This window comes from Octopus sinensis, linkage group LG15, assembly GCF_006345805.1.
Source record: "Octopus sinensis linkage group LG15, ASM634580v1, whole genome shotgun sequence".
Taxonomy (NCBI): domain Eukaryota; kingdom Metazoa; phylum Mollusca; class Cephalopoda; order Octopoda; family Octopodidae; genus Octopus; species Octopus sinensis.
The window spans coordinates 23,412,964-23,423,230 of NC_043011.1; positions in this window are offsets into that span (position 1 = coordinate 23,412,964).

Consider the following 10,267-nt stretch of genomic DNA (forward strand, 5'->3'; position numbering starts at 1 on the left):
ACGTTAACAAATATTCGGGGCTGAATTATCTTCCGGGATTCTGGCTCTGAAGGCTAAGTCTAGTCTTTGTGACGCATCAGTTAACATTACGACTACGCTGTCTTCCCAAAAGTCGACAACAGTCTGCTTCTCACCAACAAAGGTTATTAGCAAAAAAGTTGGGCATCGATAGCCATTGTTATTGTCGCCGTTACGACTGTCTCTGCTGGAGACGTCGGTGGTGGTCATTGGATTGTGATAGATTATGCGGTCACGTTGTCGTCTTTCTCGTTGTTTGTGTTAATTTAATAGTCTTCTCATTGATTAACAATAAGTCTAGCTTTCTTACCTAACTCGTTTGGCAACCCTCATACACAGAGACATATACACGCATGCATACATTCGCATGTCTGTGTGTGCTTGTATTTTTGTATGTATGTATGTATGTATGTATGTATGTATGTATGTATGTATGTATTATGTATGTATGTATGTATGAGTGTGTGTGTATGTATGTATGTATGTATGTATGAGTGTGTGTATGTATGTATGTATGTATGTATTATGTATGTATTATGTATGTATGTATTATGTATGTATGTATGTATGAGTGTGTGTGTATGTATGTATGTATGTGTGTATGTATGTATGTATGAGTGTGTGTATGTATGTATTATGTATGTATGTATGAGTGTGTGTGTATGTTTGTATGTATGTATGAGTGTGTGTATGTATGTATGTATGTGTGTATGTATGTATGTATGTGTGTGTATGTATGTATGTATGTATGTATGTGTGTATGTATGTATGTGTGTGTGTATGTATGTATGTATGTGTGTATGTATGTATGTATGTATGTATGCATTATGTATGTGTGTATGTATATGTGTATGTATGTATGTGTGTGTGTGTATGTATGTATGTATGTATGTATGTATGTATTATGTATGTATGTATGTATGTATGTATGTATGTATTATGTATGTATGTATGAGTGTGTGTGTATGTTTGTATGTATGTATGAGTGTGTGTATGTATGTATGTATGTGTGTATGTATGTATGTGTGTGTGTGTATGTATGTAAGTATGTGTGTATGTATGTATGTATGTATGTATGCATTATGTATGTGTGTATGTATATGTGTATGTATGTATGTGTGTGTGTGTATGTATGTATGTATGTTGTATGTATGTATGTATGTATATAAAGCTCGCTTTGCAAACATGTGGTTTCAGGTTCAATCTCACTGCGCGACACATGGCTTCTACTATTGCCTCGGGTCATCACCATTTTTTAAATTTTTTTATCCTCTCTTCCACTTTTTCTACACTGTCTGAAATGAGAGATTAGAAATTTGGAAGACGGAAACTGTGTGGAAGTCCGCTGTACGTATGTGTGTGTGTGTGTGTGTGTGTGTGTGTGTGTGGTGTGTGTGTGGTATGTGTGTGTGTGTGTGTGGTCTTTGTGTTTGTGTTTGTGTCCCACCGCTTGATAATCGGTATGCTTACGTCTCCGTAACGTAGCGGTTGGGCATAAGGTACCGATAAATGAATACCAGATTTGAAGATAAATGTACTGGAGTCGATTTCTTCGACTAAACTTACGAGACACTAGTCCAGTACAGTTGCAGTCCAATGACTGAAAAAAGAGACAACACAGGAACACGCGCACGCATACACACACACTTGTATGTCCATGTATATGCGCATGTATAAATATATATTTTTTTTTCCAGCTGTTTGTTCTTCCTACTTGTGCAGAGTCACTCAAACTTTTATAAGGAGCGGGTTACACCGGAGTAAACACATAAATGTGAAACAAGGTGGAAAGTGGAGGCGCAATGGCCCAGTGGTTAGGGCAGCGGACTCGCGGTCATAGGATCGCGGTTTCGATTCCCAGACCGGGCGTTGTGAGTGTTTATTGAGCGAAAACACCTAAAGCTCCCCGAGGCTCCGGTAGGGGATGGTGGTGATCCCTGCTGTACTCTTTCACCACAACTTTCTCTCACTCTTACTTCCTGTTTCTGTTGTACCTGTATTTCAAAGGGCCGGCCTTGTCACTCTCTGTGTCACGCTGAATATCCCCGAGAACTACGTTAAGGGTACACGTGTCTATGGAGTGCTCAGCCACTTACACGTTAATTTCACGAGCAGGCTGTTCCGTTGATTCGGATCAACCGGAACCCTCGTCGTCGTAACCGACGGAGTGCTTCCACCACACATGTGCCTACTCACAAGATACTCCCCGTAAAACAATCTACTCAATAAACAAGGTGGAAAAAAGAGTACTCAAATACCAGTGGTAGAGTAATATGCTTTATTTAAAGCAGCAGAAAATTCAATAAAACCTGTTACTCTGAGTTTCCCGTTGCCGTTCATCGGACAATTTTTGCTAGAATGCAAGAATGCTAGAATTCTAGCAAAAACTGTCCGATGAACGGCAACGGGAAACTCAGAGTAACAGGTTTTGTTGAATTTTCTGCTGCTTTAAATAAAGCATATTACTCTACCACTGGTATTTGAGTACTCTTTTTTCCACCTTGTTTCACATTTATGTGTTTACTTCGGTATATATATATATATATATATATATATATATATATATACATACACCTAATGTATGTGTGAATATTATAAATATATATATATACATACGCAGACACATAATTTATGTGAGTATTATAAATATATATTTATGGATAGACGCACACACACATACACACATATATATCTTTTATTTGTTATTTACTTAACGATCACTCTGAAAGTGACCGCGCTTTACCAGTAAGCTACCAGGTGTAAACCATTCGTTTTATATACATACATATATATATATATATATATACAAAATATATAATTATATAAATATGAGATTTTACTACCTCATTAAAACACACAAGGATAGCAACATGATCCAGATTAGACCCATCGTCTCCTGCGTGGAAGGACCTCTATACAAAATATTTTGGCTCCTTTCCCAAATCCTGAAACCCGTACTCTACACCTTTCCTGGACACGTCAAGAACTCCGACGAGGTCATCAAAACACTGCACCAACTGACCCCAGACCAACTCAGACAAAACAGATATGCCTTTAGTCTTGATGTTGTCTCAATGTACACAACAGTACCAGCACACTCGGGCATCAACCTATTCACTGACTGCATGGTAGCGTCCGACATCCACTGCTTCAGACTCACCGCAGCTGATATACATCAACTATTGTCCATCATCGTGGACAACACCTACTTCTCTTTCCATGATCACACATACAAGCAAACAACAGGTCTCCTCATGGGATCCAGTCTCTCGGGCCTACTGGCCATTACCTATATGAATCATCTGAAACGTTGAGCACTCAACACTTACCACTCATGCACCTTCTTTACCATATATCCATATATATATATATATGTATATATATATATATATATATATATATATATATATATATATATATATATATATATTATATATATATATATATATATATAATATATATATGCATATACATATACATACATACATATATACACATATACATATATATATATTATATATATATATATATATATATATATATATATATAATATATATATATAATAGAAATATTAAAATTACTAAGTCTCTCTAAAAGAGAACAGCGGCAGCGTTCCCGGAAAATAATAGTTATCGCCATACTAATATGGCATTCTTATAAAAATAAGAATAAAGCTGTCCGCTTATTAGCTCCATGAGGCCATCGCCTTAAGTTAGCTATTTGATACACAAACTGTATCCATATAACCTTCGAACAAGGGAGGTCAGTCGCTCCACACTACTTGACCGGCAGCTACAGACGCGTTTCGGGGTACTGCCCCTTTTCAATGCAGCGTAGCCAGCCAGTAGGTGTTGCTTCCAAAATCTTTATTATGATTATAAAAATCTTACAGAGATAGTACATTACAATACAAAACATAATTACAAAAAGTTTACGTTGTTCGTTTGATATTTACATATGTTGATTATTGATTATGATACTAGACTTTACTTTCTCCTTTTTTTTAAAAAATTAAAAATGATTTTGGCCAGCTAGGTATATCACAGTCAGGATTCTTACCCGACAGCCTAAGAGCCCAGAGACTATTTTCTCCCTTCATGATGACCAAGCAGGGTTACTCACACCCACCTTTTTTATCACATCCTTCCATCGATTCACATACTTTTTCTGTGTCAGGTTCCTCTTCTCTAAATCCATCTTGCTCTTTAGATGGTATCTGAAGTATTTTAACATACCATATCCAGAGACAAAGGTTCCTGACACCAAACCTTCCAATCTAGTTCTCCACACACACTCTTTCAGTACTGCCACCGTACAGTGAAAACAAGCCTCACCTTCCTTTGAGAGTCCAGCTGGCGGTATCATCTTTATTATAGAACCAGCCGATAGCTGTACTCGTCCCAGATGCGACAACACGTGTTCTACGTAACTTATTAAGCCTGACAGCTCCTGACAATGTACAAAAGCGTGCTGGACGGTTTCATCGTCCAACCCACATCTTGGACATGTCGGTGGCACTGACATTCCATGCCTATATAACTTATCGCGAACAGGTAGAGCATTCCTATAGCACTGCCAAGTCAGGGATTTTTGGTAATTGTCCAAATACCCCGGCTTGAAAGTCTTCTTAAACAGGTCGGATAGTTGATCCTCATCGAACCCCAGAGCCCCTCTTAGGACGTCGTCATTTTTTGCCTCTACCATCCTTCTATAAAATGTCGAGGTGGTATTCCCGCAGCCGGCTTTGCCTATCTTGTGGATCAGCCAGAGTGCCTGTCGGCACTCTTTCTGCCATAAAGTCAGGTTCCGTCTTTTAATGAAACCGGGTTTAAATCTCTCCATAGAGTCCGGTTGCGGGAAGAAATTATCTGCCAGCGGACTCCACACCTTATCACCTTCCAGGTGAAACCAGAGATGTCTCAGTCTCAGCGCATGCCTGCGCATCATTAACCAAGGCATCCCCAGCCCACCCTTTAGTGGTTCCTGGCAACACACGGAGCGCCTTACAAGTGGCTTTCCTCCCTTCCACAAAAAGCGGAAAAGGAGTCGATCCAACTTGCTTAGCCACAAATCGGGGCAAGGCACGACAGTCAGGCGATAGGTGATTACAGATGCTATAAACACCTGTACCACCTCCGCCCTCCCTTTCAAGGAAAGATGCCTTCCGGACCACTCCCGAACTATGGCTTCTACCTTGGTCACTACCTCGCTCCAATTTTTCTCCGTCTGGGAGTCTGAACCAAACCAAACTCCAAGCAATTTAACAGGACCATCTGTCCAGTGTCCAACAACACTGGACGATATCGGCTTGTTCCTCCAGGTGCCGAGGCGCAAACCAGTGGACTTGTCCTTGTTAACTTTTGCCCCAGCCACCGCTTCGTATCTTCGGAGAGCACCTTCTACACGAGTTAGTTGTACTTCGTTGGACACGATGAAGGTGACGTCATCCGCATACGCAGAAACAGACTTACCGCATCCGATTTCATTAGGATTGCATCTCACCATCTCCAACTTCCGCAGCAATGGCTCAAGAGCCAAAACGTACAGGAGAGGGGACAAGGGACATCCTTGACGAACTGAACGCTTAATCGAAAACGGTTCCGTTAAGTAACCGTTTATCTGGACTGTGGACTTGATACCGCTGTACATAGCTGATATCCACCCGCGAAAGTCAGGACCTAGCCCAGCCGCTTCGAGAACCGTCGCCAGGTACTGATGATCTACCCTATCAAATGCTTTACTTTGGTCTAAATGGACCAATGCCCCTCCTTTGCCGGCTAATTGCCCAACCCTGTCTATAGTGTAGCGTAGAAGGTGAAGATTATCTTCGATCGACCTGCCTGGGATTGCACATGTCTGTGCCTTTCCGACAAGTTTTTCCATGACGACCTTCAACCTTTCTGCTAACACCTTGGCCAAAATCTTTAACTCTACATTAAGTAGAGTTATGGGCCTATAATTACTAATATTATTCCCCTTGCTCGGGTCTTTCTGGATCAGCGTCACAACTCCCCGGCTCACAGAACTGGGAATCCTCCCATTCTGTTGCCAGTTTGCGTAGACGCTTGCCAGTATGTCCCCGAACAAGTCCGGCATACAACAATAAAACTCATAGGGCAGACCATCCAGTCCCGGCGACTTTTCCCGGGCGCATTCAGCCAAAACCCCTCTTACCTCCGCGGGAGTAATCGGTCCTTCACAGCGTTCCGCTCTGCTTGGCGAGAGCCGAGGCCCACGGCTAGGAAGTTCTGTAAGTCCTCCCCTCGCTCGAGTGGATCGCCCTCCCCAAACAACCGAGCGAAATGCTTTTGAAAGACCTTCTGTATCTCCTCCTGTCCATAGATTTTGCGTCCCTGTTCGTCAGTTAAAGACTTAATAGAGGACTTTTTGCCCTTCTGACTCTCCACACGACGTGCCCATCCGGCAACATTAATACCTTCTCGTTTCACTGCACGTAGCTTAGCTCTGACTCTACATCCTTCATGCTTGGCATTGAGGTGACGGTACAAGATCGTTCTCTCTGCTAACACTCTAGATGCACAGCCAGATCCCATTGCCTCGTCTAAGTTCTTAACTAAATCGCCCTCTATTCTAGTCCTATCTAAACTTAGCTGGTTGCTAAATCTAATGGACTCCAAACGGATGGCTCTTTTGAGGGCGATCCACCATCTATTATTAATGATGGTTCCACATAATGTCCTCTGGACTAATTCCATAATCCGGTTACGGAAAGCTTCACAAGCCAAAATAGACTTGTTCATTTTCCAGTATCCGGGTCCCTGTCTATGGCATTTATCTACATGTACCTCACACGTCACTAATTTGTGATCCGTGTAAGGCACAATACAAAATTGTGGACAGCTAATGCTATTCCTATCTCGTTCTTTAACAAATACCCTATCTATATACGATCTGCGTGAGCCGTCATTGTTACTCCACGTCCACTGTGGAATGTTCGGCTCATCCATTCGAAACCGATCTACTAGATTAAAGCTCGTCAGTAGACCCTTAAGGCAAGGATTCCCCCTTCTATCAGACGAGCCCACACTATCTATCCGCGCATCGATGATAGTGTTGAAATCCCCTACCAATACTACCGTTTTAGACGTCACTAGAAAGTGCTCCAAGTTCCGATAAAAACCAGTCTGCCTACCCTCATTAGGAGCATAAACAGCTACCAACCTGAAGGACTGCTTACTCACGTGAGTTACATCGAGGACAACCAGCCTACCTTCTGTGTCCATAAAGACAGTACTTACCTGTAAGTCCAAGTTCTTCCTGATAAGGACTGCCACGCCTGCACTCCCTCCTCGGCTAGGAGAAATAAATTTCTCGTAACCATTGAGAAGATGCGAGAACGCTTGGGTTCCTCTCATCTTGGACTCGGTGACAATGGCTACATCTATTCTGTGTGTCCTGAGGTCGTCCAGCAAGCAAGCCTGTTTCCATTTCGACCCCATTCCACGCACATTTATACAGCCCAACTTAATCATCGATGAATGAAGAAAGTTTGTTACTTACGGTTGTGAGAGGGAGCATGGCAGCTTTTGTCTGCCTGCCTCCCCCACACTCTCCGTTGTTGCTGGGCATTTAACCGGCGTTGCCACCGGGCTCTGGGATGGAGTGGCTGCCGGGCTAATATTCAATTTTCCAGCTATCACCTCTTGTGTGACATCTTTAATCAGGTTGTCCCTCACGTGTAGTTGGAATAGTCTCTCCTTCCATTCCTCCTCTCCAACCTTCGCAAACCTCCAATCCGGGTTTTTTTTCCGATGATTTGAAACATTTTATGTTTGGTTTCGCCTTTATGTACCAAACTACTCTCTCGTTTTTTGTGTTATAAGCAATGCACCTATCGGTTTTTTTGAATCCTTTTAAAGTTGGGGGCTGGGGTTTAATGAAATGCTGGCCTACAAAAGTAGTGCCAGCGGGGTGGGATTGGATAATTTTTTTGTGTTGTTCTTCTGCGTTTGTTTTTCTTTTTGTTTGGGGTGGGGAGTCCGGGGTATTGGATTTCTTCCTTTTGTTGGTTACAGTCGTATATTCCATTACTTCCAGTTCTTTTCCATTTGATAAAATATTTTCCACCTCGTTTTCGTTTTCGCTTTGTTTTCCATTCATTTTCTTTTCCTCCTTTTGACTTTCATTTTGCTTTTTCCGGGTATTCTCTTTTGTTGTTGCTGTGATGTCTGCTTTGTTCTCCACAGCGGTTTGAATGGGGGCATTAACGGGTTTTTTCTTTTTGCACTCTGAGCGGACGTGACCCTTCTGCCCACATTTGAAACATCTGGGCCTACGTCCCTCCACCGATACCCGCGCAGTGTGTCCATCCCCCACGAAGACCCTGTCTGGCAAACTCTCCAGCGTTGCATTGTCAGCTTGAACGATCATTTCAAGCTGCTGACCTTTCCAAAATTTTGCCTCTTTCATCCTCATGTTTAAAATGTTTAATTTCTCTTCTACGTCGAATACGACCGCTGTTGCTGCCCACATTACATCGTACCTGTTGGTATATCCTCTATTGTTATCTTAGCTGTTCTGCGCCCTAAGTACGTGGGCAGCAACAGGATGTCTGCACTCTTCAACGTTTGAGTTGAAATTTCCTTCGCTATGCTAGCCGACTCGAAATGCGCTTCAATAGTAGCGCTTCTCACTCCTCGGCCAACATAGCGAACCTTGTTCCAAATTGGTGCCATGCACCGTTCTACCAATTCATTTCTTACATCTGCAATCTTTTTTTCCTTATATTATATACCTTATAAATTACCGTCTTCTCACGGATTGCTTGTAAGGTGTCAGGGGGCGGTATTATTCTCGTTTCTTCTCCATTCCTTTGTATGAACTTTCTGAACTTGAAGAGATCCTCCATTGTTACTTCCAGTTCTATAACATTGCCTCCAACGGCTTCCGAAAAACTTTGTTTCTCCTTTGTATCCATTTGATTTCCATTTTTTATAACTTCTCCCATCTCGGGAAAATCAGAATTTGACGTTAAGTCAAGATCCATATTAAAATGCAAGTGACTTGTCACAAGAGACAAGATAAAAATTAATTCCACACTGAATTAAAGTTCATATATAAAAAGAAATTTTCTACCCCGAAGGGCGAAAATTACTTTGTTCCACAAGTTAATACTCCAAAAATTGTACGTTTAAATCCAGAACAGAACGAACTAACATAACAGCTTACAGCGTAAAATAATCCGACGTAATCCAAGGAAAAATCAGTAGGTGTCGCTTCCGACAATCTCTGTTCGATGGTTTTATTTACCTAGTTTCGGTGAATACATCCACTTGTTTTCAATAATAGAAATATTAAAATTACTAAGTCTCTCTAAAAGAGAACAGCGCAGCGTTCCCGGAAAATAATAGTTATCGCCATACTAATATGGCATTCTTATAAAAATAAGAATAAAGCTGTCCGCTTATTAGCTCCATGAGGCCATCGCCTTAAGTTAGCTATTTGATACACAAACTGTATCCATATAACCTTCGAACAAGGGAGGTCAGTCGCTCCACACTACTTGACCGGCAGCTACAGACGCGTTTCGGGGTTATATGGATACAGTTTGTGTATCAAATAGCTAACTTAAGGCGATGGCCTCATGAAGCTAATAAGCGGACAGCTTTATTCTTATTTTTATAAGAATGCCATATTAGTATGGCGATAACTATATATATATATATATATATATAGGGTGGGAAGCAAAATTTACAATGAACGTTAAGTTGTTTTTTCTCAGCAGGCACGAAGTCAATTGTTTTGAAACCTAGCATATATTGATGTCATAATCATACCTAACACTATTATCCTTACCTTTTCAGAAACCTTTGCCCATATGAGTAATCAGGAAAGCAAAGGTCAAAGAGCGTGTGATTTGCTGAATGCACTCGTCACACCAAAGGAGATTTCAAGAATAGGTGGAGTGTCCATAAAGACTATTTATAATGTAAAGAATAGAATGACTATGAGCAAAACTATTACGACGTAGTCTGGAAGTGGAGGAATCAGCAAAAAACGTACCAAAGCTTTTATTAAAGCTTTCAAATCCAAAATCCTAAAGGATCCAACCAAATCCATGAGAAAAATGGCAATTGAACTTGAGGTAGACAACAAGACCATTACAAAATTGCAGTAAAATATGATTTGAGGTTAAAATCTTACACAAGAACGCCAAAACACTTGTTGACAACAGCTATGAAGGAAAAGAGTTGGGAAAGGTGCAAGAAAATTATTACATGGTTCAAG